Here is a 13,039-nt window from a genome sequence, read left to right as displayed (position 1 = left end):
ATAAGGTTAGGTTTAGGCATAGTTTTACTGAGGTCACGTTTAGGAATAAGGTTAGGTTTAGGCATAGTTTTACTGAGGTCACGTTTAGGAATAAGGTTAGGTTTAGGCAGGTAGGTTTAGGCATAGTTTTACTGAGGTTACGTTTAGGAATAAGGTTAGGTTTTCATAGTTTAACTGCGGTTAAGTTTAGGAATAAGGTTAGGTTTAGGCATAGCTTTACTGAGGTTACATTTAGGAATAAGGTTAGGTTTAAGCATAGTTTACTGAGGTTACGTTTAGGAACAAGGTTAGGTTTTCATAGTTTAACTGCGGTTAAGTTTAGGAATAAGGTTAGGTTTAGGGCTTAGGCATAGCTTTACTGAGGTTATGTTTAGGAATAAGGTTAGGTTTAAGCATAGTTTACTGAGGTTACTTTTAGGAATAAGGTTAGGTTTTCATAGTTTAACTGAGGTTAAGTTTAGGAATAAGGTTAGGTTTAGGCATAGTTTTACTGAGGTTACGTTTAGGAATAAGGTTAGGTTTAGGCATGGTTTTACTGAGGTTGCGTTTAGGACCGTTACGAGGTCACCAGATTTGACCCGGGGCGAGCGTGTTTTGGGGCGAGCTGTCTTGTATACGTTTTTTGGGGGGCCTAGCTTCATTGCCGTCGTACTATTTTGATGTCCTCACAAGTATAGTGGTACAAACACGTGTGCGACCATGTGTGCATGCATGTTCGCAGAGAGCTTCGTGGGGGGTGTGGTAGGTGTGTGTGCATGTATTTATGGGTGTACAGGATGCATGTGTTTTTATGAGGGATGCACATGTGGGCATGGTGGTCTCTCTGTGTGTGTGTGTGTGTGTGTGTGTGTGTGTGTGTGTGTGTGTGTGTGTGTGTGTGTGTGTGTGTGTGTGTGTGTGTGTGTGTGCGCGCACACACATGGATGCCTGTCAGTGTGTGTGTGTGTGTGTGTGTGTGTGTGTGTGTGTGTGTGTGTGTGTGTGTGTGTGTGTGTGTGTGTGTGTGTGTGTGTGTGTGTGTGTGTGATAGAGAGAAAAAGAATGAGAGAGCGAGAGAGAGAGAGAGAGAGAAGCATCTGTTCCCTTGGAATAAACAACTTTCCATTTTTAGCTGCTCGGGAAAAAAAGAGGTGGAATTAGCAAAATCCTGGACTCTGTGTGTGTGTGTGTGTGTGTGTGTGTGTGTGTGTGTGTGTGTGTGTGTGTGTGTGTGTGTGTGTGTGTGCGCGCGCGCGTGCGTGCGTGTGTGTGTGTGGTGTGTGCGTGTGTGTGTGTCTCTCAGGTTTGTCTGTGTGTGTGTGACAGGGCGAGGACATTTCCTTTGCATACAACATGAGCTTTTTTACATTTGGGAAAGAAGAAAGTCTTTTAAGAACATAGATTAACACAGAGGAGAGAAGACAGGAGAGATGATAGAAAACGAAGTGGAAAATAAAGGGAGGGGGTTGGGGGGGGGGCAGTTTGTAAAGTAACAAAGTACATGTACTCAAGTAGCCTACTGTAGGCAAGTACAATTTTGAGGTACTTGTACTTTACTTGGGTATTTCCAATTTCCAATACTTTTACTCCACTACATCTCAGAGGCAAATATTGTACGTTTACTCCTCTACAATTATTGGAAAACTTTAGTTACCGGTTACTTTGTAGAGAGAGAGATTACGCAACAAACATTAACCACTTCAGCCCTATGCAGTTCGGCCATTTGAAAATAGCCGATCTACAAGCTCACAATGCGACACATTGTGAGCTTGTACAGTAGATCTGCTATTTTCAAAAGATGTAATTGAAAACTTGAAATGGGACACTCTGCATAATGAGTACTTTTACTTTTGGTACTTTATGTACATTTTGATACCAATACTTTTGGACTTTTACTCAAGTACATTTTGAATTCCAGACTTCAACTTGTAACAAGAGTATTTCTACATTGCAGTATTGATACTAAAAGTTGAGTACTCTTTCCACCACTATTGGGGGTGAGGGGGTAGAAAACACAGGAGAGCTGTTAGAAAAGTAAACTCTTGCCAGCCAGAGCAGTGTGTGGACGCAGTGCTGCCATAGATGTATGCTGACACCTGTTGGTTGGATGAGGAATTGCATCCAACATATGGATTGAAATTATCATTTGCCTTCAAAGAAGAGAAAATGTAACTCTTAATAGAGTTACAAATTATAGATTAAACGAGCTGTAAGATATCTTTTTTTTTTTGTTGCTTTGAAACAAAACGTTTTAAACAGTTTAAAGCTCTATATTCTGATGGTTATTGTGGAGTGTTTGTTCAGTACACTGGGATCTTTGCCTAATAATCGCAACACATGTAAAGTAAGTACTCAAGTACTGTACAAATTTGAGGATTTTTTTCTGTACTGGATTATTTTCAATTTTCAGTACATTTACCATTGCACTATTACTACACCACTAATAGGCTACTACATCTCAGAGGCAAATATTGTACTTTTTACTCCACTACAAATATTGTAAAACTTTAGTTACTAGTTACTTTGTAGATTTTGATTATTATTATTACAAAACATGCATTAACCACTTTAGCCTTATATATACTTCGGCTATTTGAAAATAGCCGATCTACAAGCTCACAACGAGTCGCATGTGAGCTTGTAGATCTGCTATTTTCAAAAGATTTGAAACATATTGAACTTGGTGAAGTGGGGCATTCTGCATAATGAGTACTTTTACTTTTGTTACTTTAAGTATATTTTGATGCCACTACTTTTGTACTTTTAGTCAAGTCAATTTTAAATACCAAACTTCCACTTGTAGGCTAACTGAGTATTTCCAGATTGTGGTATTGATACTTTTACTTAAGTAAAGGATGTCAGAATGTTTTTCACCACTGATAATAGTAATAACTAGAAAAAGTGCTCCTCGGAGCACAAGTCTCCGCATGTTACTGTGTCATAGTAACATGACACAAGTGTCCTATCCGTCTGTATAACTGTCCTATCCGTCCTGTCTGTATAAGTGTCCTATCCGTCCTGTCTGTATAAGTGTCCTATCCGTCCTGTCTGTATAAGTGTCCTATCCGTCCTGTCTGTATAAGTGTCCTATCCGTCCTGTCTATGTACTGTAAGTGTCCTATGTAAGTGTCCTATCTGTCCTGTCTGTGTAAATGTGATTATTCCTGTCTTACCTCACTTTGAAAGAGACTATGACTCTTTCAAAGTGACACATGTATTTATAGGCCGCTATACGTCACTAGCCAATCAGATCACACTATTTCACCGTATTGTCACGTGTCACGTGAGGCTTGACCAATGTTAGCTTGACATGTGGAAAGTGAAAACAATGTCTCCTGGCGGAGACAATAATCATCAGCTCGTACACCTTGTCTAACAAAGAAAGAGTTGGCCTACAAAGAGAACAATGGGCTCTATGCACAGCATCCATTTTGGAGATAAATTGGGCCTCTTCTTACTTCCTTCTACCACTTTTACCAATGATACTAATGAAGGCTCTGTTCCATTCTGGTCAAACAGAGTGAGGGTGCTGATATTGTGCATGTTGGCTCACTGAAAACACTCTGCTACAACCAGTGGGTCTCAAAGTGTGGTCCAGGTACCCTCATGGGTCCTTGAGGGGGTTCCAAATGGCCCCTTAAAAAGGTGTGCAACTCTGAGAGTGTACAAATGGAACCAAATGGACCCGTTAGGGTCCATTTGGTTCCATTTGTACACTCTCAGAGTTATGGGGGTCCTTGAAATTAAAAGGTTTAAGAACCACTGTGCTACATGAAATGGAACAGAGCCTTCATTAGTATCATTGGTAAAACCTGTGAAGGAATTAAGGAAGAGGCCCAATTTATTTCCAATATGGCTTCTTTGCCTAGCCTATTGTCTACAGAAGGGGAGTGGGTGACACACTCTCCTATAAGAAACGAAACAACAAGATGCTTTTTACAGCATGATTTTAACAAGGAAAGGACAGAGAACTTCTCATGTGGAAATTCAAATGGCTCCACAGTGAATCACTCACTGGCCTCATGCACACTGGCAGCAGGGCTCTGGAGCCAAGGCTGTCCGGGGTAGCAGAGGCTCAGCCAGTGGTGGAAAAGGTACTCGAGTTCTTTAAGTAAAAGTATCAATACTGCAATGTTAGAAGTACTCTGTTACAAGTAAAAGCCCGGAATTCAAAATGTTCTCGAGTAAAAGTACAAAAGTAGTAGTATCAAAATGTACTTAAAGCACCATTTCACAAGTTTTCAAATGCCTAAAGCTCTTTTGAAAATAGCAGATCTACAAGCTCACAATGTGTCGCATCGCGACATTTACCTCTGAGATGAAGTGGAGTAGAAGTAAAAGTACCGAAAATTGGAAATACTCCAGTAACGTAAAAGTAACTCTAAATTGTACGTGAGCACAGTAATTGGAGTAAATGTACTTAGTTACTTCACTCCACTGACTGGGCTCAGCTGAAGCCAAGGCTGTCCGGGTAGCGGAGGCTCAGCTGGCAATGCCGCTGACCTGAAAACCTGCTGACTCCACTCCTCCACTCACACACACATGTTCTTTATTATACACCCACTGACCAATTACTGCAGCCCTCCCTCCCTGGGAAACAGGTGTGTACGCTCATCTAGTGGCGGCCTTTGTGTGAATCACCACTCACCACTGTGTGTGCGTGCGTGTGTGCGTGTGTGCGCGTGCGTGCGTGCGTGCGTGCGTGTGTGCGTGTGTGAGAGAGATTTGACCCCAGGTCTCCCATTGTCTAAAGGGGAATAGGCTCTATGCATAGCAGCCATATTGGAAATAAATTGGGCCTCTTCTTACTTCCTTCACAGGTGTTACCAATGATACTAATGGAGGCTCTGTTCCATTCTGTTCAGGGAGCTGATATTGTGCATGTTGGCTCACTAGAAACACTCCATTTTGGTTCCCAAATGGACCCTTATGGTGGGTGTGTAACTCTGAGAGTGTACAAATGGAATTGATTGATTGATTGATTGATTGATTGATTGATGTACTTTATTTAGTAAGACATGAGAACAGTACATGACAGTACATAACAGTACATGGAAGTACAAACTCACAATACAAGGTCTACTAAACTGGATAGCTCATTAAGCACTTAGCTTGTTTAAGATGAGATCCCCACGCACACAAATCATGATGACATATAAGAGACAGACAGATATACACACTACTATACAGAATGTCATACAATCAGTTTACAGGTTACTGGTATGAAGAGTGAAAAATATGTACAAAAGAAGAAAGAGAGAGGGGGGGTAGGGGGTAGGTTAGGTTAGGACATGGGGTAGGTTAGGACTTGGACAGGGGCCATTTTTGAATTGCAGCCTCCTGAAGGTGTATCTTTAGGGCATTTTTGAAAGTGAGTAGGGTTTTACACTCCTTTACTCCTTTTGGTAGGGCATTCCACATTTTTGATGAATAGGATGAGAACGAGTTCATTCCCTTTGTTGAGCCAAATCTGGGTTGAACATGATTTGTGGAGCTGCCTCTGGTGTTATGATCATGGACTTGATTAACATTTTGGAAGTATTTTGACAAATACAGGGGATCCCAATGTTGTGGTGTATCTTGAAGACCAGGCCCATAGCAAGTTGCTGTACTCTGTCCTCAACCCTAAGCCATCCAATCCTAGCAAAGCAGAAGTTAGATGGGTTTTGTGATTGAGGCCATGAAGTAGCCTTACAAGTTTGTTTTGGGATGTTTGGAGCCTTGTTTTTAAGGCCTTGGAGGTGTTGTGATACCAAGAAGTGCATGCATAATCATAATGACCTTGTATGAGGGCCCTGCAAGAATTTTGCAAGAACCGGCCCATTTGGTTCCATTTGTACACCCTCAGAGTTATGGGGGTCTTTGAAAACAAGACAACCACTATGCCACACTAAATGGAACAGAGCCTTAATTAGCATTATTGGTAACACCTGTAAAGTAAGTAAGGCAGGGGCCCAATTCATTCCCAATATGGCTACTGTGCATAGAACCTATTCCTGGCGGGGTAGATATTAAAGGTAGGGTAAGTGATTTTCTTTGGTTAAAATAAGTGTTAAATAGCTCTATATTCTGATAGTAGGCTACTCATTGCTATAGAGTGTTTGTTCAGTAAAAGGAGTCTCCTTGTCTCTCCAGCTCTTTATGAAACAGAAAATTCATTTTCGTTTCAGTTTCAGTTTCATTTCCAATTTTATCCAATCAGGACAGAGAACTCAATCAGGATATAGATTAAACAAGTGAAATTGGAAGTGATGACACTAAGACATGAGCAGGCAAAATTGGAACTGGAACACTATAAAAATGAAGTTTAAAAATGGGTACTTTCTCCTGATTGGCTGAGATTTTGACACCTACCGGAAAATGTATTTTCTGTTTATTAAAGAGCTGGAGAGACGGGGAGACTCCTGTTACTGAACAAACACTCTATAGCAATGATTACTATCACAATATAGTGCTTTAACCTTTTAACAAAATACTTTTTGTTTTAACCAAAAAATATCACTTAGCCTACCCTACCTTTAAGCTTTTTGGTCATCTGGCACAGGCTCTGAGCCACTAATGTGCTAATGTGGCTATCGAAATGATTTCAACCACTTCAAACCCATCGGCTATTTTAAACAAAACTTGAAAACAATGTCACAAATTTGGAATATATTTGAAACATTTTCTCTTTGTCTTAATGCTGTTGAAATGTACTACCAGGGGTAGCTAGCTAACCTTAGGCACGGGTGCCAACATTGGCACAGCACAGGGGAGGGTGATCAACTGTCACTCTGGCATAAGTGAGAGAGAGGATTTTTCTTTTAAAATTAAATATTCAAAAAGCATTTAGTCAGTTAAATTAAGTCCCCTCACATCTGTATGCAAATTACACATAATTCTACATTCATTCAAACTCCTAACTATGACTAGGGAGGGAGTGTGGGAGATAGGTGGGTTGTTGCTCTGAGTAGAATGATCATGACATCCTCATGTGAAAGAAAATAATAAATAAAAGTTATGTATATGGACTTTCAAAATCTATGATCTAATATTTATTTTTGATGTGGTGTCATAATTAAGCGTAATGTTGATATGGCACACTGACTATCAAGAAAATAAAGTCATTTTTTTTTTTTTTTTAAACCTTTTCAGGCCGCGACCACCCAAAATAATCATATTTGAACTGGGGGCCCCACAGATAAATAAAATAGCAGATCTACAAGCTCACAACGCCTCACATTGCGCAGTGTTGTGAGCTTGTAGATCTGCTATTTTCACAATCTTTGCCTCTTTCTTATATTACCAGTATCAGTTTTTATAGTACAGTTTGTTGACTACTTTTGATGCAGTAGCCTAATGGCCGTTTTTCTGTTCTTTCTTCCCCCCCCCCCCCCCCCCCCCCGACGTATTAAAAAGGTCTTGAAAGTCCTTAAATTGTCACTTCACTGTCACCTGGCTGGGGACCCCCCCCCCCCAACCAAAAAAATCACACCCTGTGTGAAGGAAGCGGTGCCTTTGGGGCGGGCCTTAACACTTTTCAGTTCGTCCCTATTGGTGGTGTGAGTCCACTTACCAAATTTGTACTTGGTAGCATGCTGCAAACTGGAATGATGGCTGTTTAAAGCCCAGCCAATGGGCAGACAGAGGGGGCGGGGCTTAAGTAATGACAGTTAGTCCCTATTGCTGGCTTTAGTCCATGTACAACATTTGTACTCCATAGCATGCTGCGAACTTGAGTTATGGCTGTTTGAAGGCCAGCCAATGGGAAGACAGAGGGGGCGGGGCTTCAGCAATTCATGCTGGTCCCTATTGGTGGTCTAAGTCCACAAACCAAATGTGGACTTGGTGGCATGCTGCAAACTGGAGTTATAGCTGTTTAAAATCCCGTGCTCATACGGGCGCTGGGGGTCCCTGGACCCCTCTTTGATAACTTCATCAATTCATGCTCGTGCCTATTGGTGGTGTAAGTCCACATACCAAATGTGGACTTGGTGGCATGCTGCAAACTGGAGTTATAGCTGTTTAAAATCCCGTGCTCATCCCGTGCTCATACGGGTGCTGGGGGTCCCTGGACCCCTCTTTGATAACGTCATCAATTCATGCTCGTCCCTATTGGTGGTCTAAGTCCACAAACCAAATTTGGACTTGGTGGCATGCTGCAAACTGAAGTTATAGCTGTTTGCTTCTTTGCCGTGCTCATCCCGTGCTCACACAAACGGACGGACATACGGACGGACACGCAGACAAAGTCAAACGTAGAGCGGTTGGCACCGCTAAAAATATACTATATAGGCCTACTACTAATATCCTACTATAATTCTAGTAACCTCTGTGCGTTTGTAGTGGTGAAGACACCCGGTTCTCCTCACTGGCTGGACCAATTGCTCTGATTTTGCACACAGCCATTGACCATTACCATCTGAACTTAACTGTGAAGCCCGTTTTTCAATTTCATCAAATCTCAGCTTCTTATTAGCGTTTTTGTGTCAAACACTGTCGCCATGGTTACGGGGCTGCCCAGCTATGGGACGAACTGCCTCCCGGGTTGCCAGATCATGTGCGCATATCCCCCCACGGATGCGCTGCGCCGACCGGGTATGGTCTAGTACTACTAATACTAATACTGTAGCTTGGTCTTCATTCAGTTAGTTATACACCTCCTCCACCAGGCAGCGCCAAAGCATCAAGGCATAAAGGATCCAGGTTCCTTTACCGAGCAAATAGATGAGCTTGCGCGAAACACGTTGCCATGTCCGCTTATTATAAGCGACTTTACGCCTCTTTTTCTGTAATGTCGCTTGTAAATAATTATAGTTGCGGGTTGCGTTTTTTGGGGGCATGTTTTTAAAGTGTAGTTGCTTATTTGGGCTCGTTTCCTAATGTTGTTTAAACCAGTGTATCTCAAATATTTTCATGTCATGGACCCCCAAATTAATATGTATTTGTCTGCGGACCCCCATCTGAAAATATTTTATGCCAGGGACCCCCATAGCCTACAAGATTTAGGCTGCCTATGTTGTTAAATGCTTCAAAAAAATGAAAATTGTCTATGAATTGAATACCAAGGAGTAAGGACCCCCAATGGAAACAAGACCGCAAGGACTTTTGTTGGACGGACCTTTTAGACAAAGTATTATAAATGTAATTGTGCTGTTTACATTTTTTGCCTAACAAAATATTCAATCAATCAATCAAAAAGGTTCTTCAAGATTGTTTTGAAAATAGCAGATCCACAAGCTCACAATCTACAAGCGTTGTGAGCTTGTAGATCTGCTATTTTCAAATATCCATGAATATTATTTAAAGAAGGGCGAAGGGGCTCGCTTCTTTTAGGCTTGTTTTCATAGGCCTGCTTGCTTGTTTCTCTCGCAAAACCTGGCAACGACACTGACGTCGACCCGGAAGCAACTCCGTCGTGTTGTTGTTTACGTTTCATTCTGGGGCGTGACCGGCGTGACAAGTCGGGGTGAGAGCCTCTTTCTTTGGCGTTTCGACCCTGTGGGCGTGGTTTTAAGGCATAGCCTTAAGCACATAATCACGCCCACCTGGGCGAAACACCAAAGAAAGAGGGAGTACCGTGACAGTGGAACCACAAAATACACTAAAACCACTCCAGAATGTATAAAATACAGTCGTTCAGGTTGTCGGTGAACGAACAGCTGACCTCGGCGGGAGAGGAGATACTGTGTGTGTTGGAGAAACAGCACCATTGTTATCATTATTATGACCATGGTGTCAGAGTGTTGGTCTTAGGGAGGCTGCAGGCTGCCTCTCAGCTCATCTGCAGCCTGTTCCAGAGAGAGATGGAGGATCTGCACACTCTGCTGGAGCATTACAACTCACTGCTGCTGGACCTCAGCAACACCACTGCAGGTTATTGGTTCTAAAAGCGCTTCAAAAGGATGCCTGGCTAATAGGCCTTTATAATGCCTTAATACATTATGATTTCCCTCTATAACTAAACTTAAAAACACCTTAAATATTTTACTTATTTTAGAAATAGTTAATTTTATTTTTGAAAATAGCAGATCTAAATCCTCACAACGTGTCACAGCAAATCTTGTATGGGGGGGGGGGGGGGGGGGGGGGGGAGTCAGCACACAGGAGGACGTTGAATGAAATGAAAACAGCGCTCCCCAAAACAACAGATTTGGGGGATCTGTTGGGAATTGATTACATAAAACCGTCTCAATGGTTGTAATAATAAACATATAATTGGTCTATACCAAGTGATTTCCACCTGATTCTCCACATCATTAATGCATTAATGCACTCCCACATTGCCTACATATTGATTAAAATAATAACTTACCTCTACAACCCCTTGTCTCAAAGTCCATGTTCTATTCTCCTTGACCTTCTTTCCAGACGAGTCTGTGGAGTCCAGCCTGCAGGTGAAGATGAGTTCTCCAGTGCTAGCCAGGACCCTTTCAGTTAAACAGGAACCTGAAGACCACCTGTATCTCAGTAAGTTTCATGCTCTCTCTCTCTCTCTCTCTCGCTCTCACGCTCATTGGTTCTCAAAGTGGGGTCTGGGGACCCCCAGGGGTCCTAGGAGAGGTTCCAGGGGGTAGATCTGCTATTTCTCTAAAGTCTTGAGCATTAGTGATTTTATAAATAACTAGAAAATGTGCTCCTCGGAGCACAAGTCTCCGCCAGCAAATATTGGAATTTATTCCAATATTTGCTCAAGATTGGAACTTTGATGATAGTGTGTACGTCAGATGGCACATTGACTGCATTACCGTGGATTGCCTTGAACTTGTTGGCAACCCAACAAGTTTCATAAAGGCAATACGTTGACTTATCAACCTTTCCTCTAACGGGTGCAAATCTGTCTAAGCTATTTATATTACATATTGTGATGACACCAGTGTGTCTACATAATGTATTGCTCCGCCATTTCTCAGCCATTTCGTGATTATTCCTGTCTTACCTCACTTTGAAAGAGACACAGACTCTTTCAAAGTGACACATCTATTTATAGGCCGCTATACGTCATGCGTCTCACTAGCCAATCAGAGCACACTCTTTCAACGTATTGTCACGTGTCACGTGAGGCTTGACCAATGTTAGCTTGGCCGAGGGGGGGGGGACGGAAAGTGAAAACTCCTGGCGGAGACAAATATATCAATTTGGGGGTCGCTGCATGAAAAAGAAGCACTGCTCTAGATAAATAGATAGATAGATAGGTAGGTCGGTCTATATATAGGTAGGTAGGTCTTTATTGATCCCACAGGGGAAATGTGGATCTCAAACTTCATGTGGCCAGCCTGTGACATGGCATCTATATGACGTCAGTGGTCTATGATGTATCTGTGACGTATGACTCCAGAGTGGGACAAGGTGTCAACCATACACGGTAAAGAAATACGGACAAAGTGAGCCATGGAGCCATCCACCATCTTGGAACTTCCGGTCCCGAAAAAGCAACCGGAAACGAATGCCATTGGCTGGGAGGGCGGCGAGGGCGGGTCTTCACTCGGTATAACCAGTAGAAGACCTAGAAGCATAACCTACTTTATCATTCATTTAGAAATTAATGGGACCATAATTTACATAACTCAGCCTCCATCGTTCAGCTCACATAAACCAAGGCGGAAGTTCGCCCCAGGACGAGAGCCAATCAGCGCAGCAGTGGGCGGGGCATTTTACATTACATTACATTACATTACAGTCATTTAGCAGACGCTTTTATCCAAAGCGACTTACAATAAGTGCATTCAACATAGGTAGGGAACGAAACTACTAATCACCAGAGGTCTTAAGTGCATTTCCTGTAAAAACAAGCAACCAAGAGTATACCTAGCGCTAAGGTAAAAGTGCAATATATCAGCTATCTACTTTCATAAACACATGAGATACAATAGCCAAATCAATGCCCAAATTTTACCAATTTGGGCATTGACGTCACCCAAGTACATCTGGAAGTTGTTGAACTCTATATAAGTAGGAGCGCCTACCCCCATAACACAATAATCAAAAATAAAATAAAGAGATCACAAATAACTTAGTTAGTTTAGCATCATCAGTCATGTCTGACCATCGCAGAGACATCAAGCTCATAAACGACATGATAAATTTCAATACGCTGTCCCGGCAGAAACGGGTGTACAAGACTTCCACCCATCTAGCGAAACTCGTACCTGCGCGGCCAAGTTTCAGGTTCAGCTCTTTGAACACTAACCCGGCGGGGCAGCAAAGGAACAGACAACTAACGTTCGCCTCAGACGTGCGAACGTTCGCCTCAGACGTGCAAACTGCCCCTTCCGGACAAGTCCAGATGGGTTCCTGGGAAAACCTGAATGGATATAAAATGGAGAATGAGCTGCTGAAGCAGTGGAACGCCCAGCTCTCCGCCGAGCTGGAAAAGATGAGCTTGAATATGGAGGAGCTGGAAAAGGAGAGACAGGAGCTGAGTGTACAAAATGAGAATTTGATTCAGGAGCTGAGCTTGGCCCGCCGGCAAGCCTGTGTCAAAGTGGAACAGTAGATACAGGGAGGGGATTCAAAGACGGTGTTCGTTACTAGGGCTGCGACACGATTATTTTATCACACCAGGTTTTTTTTAATGAATTGTTTTCATTTCATATATCAACGAAACGATTCATCACTTAAAGGTAGGGTAAGTGATAGTTTTGGGTTAAAACTATAAGGTTTTTGTTAAAAGGTTAAAGCACTATATTCTGATAGTAATCATTGCTATAAAGTGTTTGTTCAGTAACAGGGGTCTCCCTGTCTCCAGCTCTTTGATAAACAGAAAATACATTTTCAGGTAGGTGACAAACTTTCAGCCAATCAGGAGAGAGTACCATTTATCAGCTTCATTTTTTATAATGTTCCAGTTCCAATTGTGTCTGCTCATTTCTTTGTGTCATCACTTCCAATTTCACTTGTTTAATCTGCATCCTGACTGAGTTCTCTATCCTGATTGGATAAAATTGGTATCCTGACCTGAATGTGAATTTTCTGTTTAATAAAGAGCTGGAGTGTTATGGAGGCTCATGTTACTGAACAAAGACCAGAATATAGAGCTATTTAACACTTATTTAAACCAAAGAAAATCGCTTACTCTACC

Source organism: Gymnoscopelus microlampas (genome assembly GCF_963454915.1).
Source record: "Gymnoscopelus microlampas genome assembly, chromosome: 16".
NCBI classification, from domain to species: domain Eukaryota; kingdom Metazoa; phylum Chordata; class Actinopteri; order Myctophiformes; family Myctophidae; genus Gymnoscopelus; species Gymnoscopelus microlampas.
Note: the sequence above shows the minus strand (reverse complement) of the source record.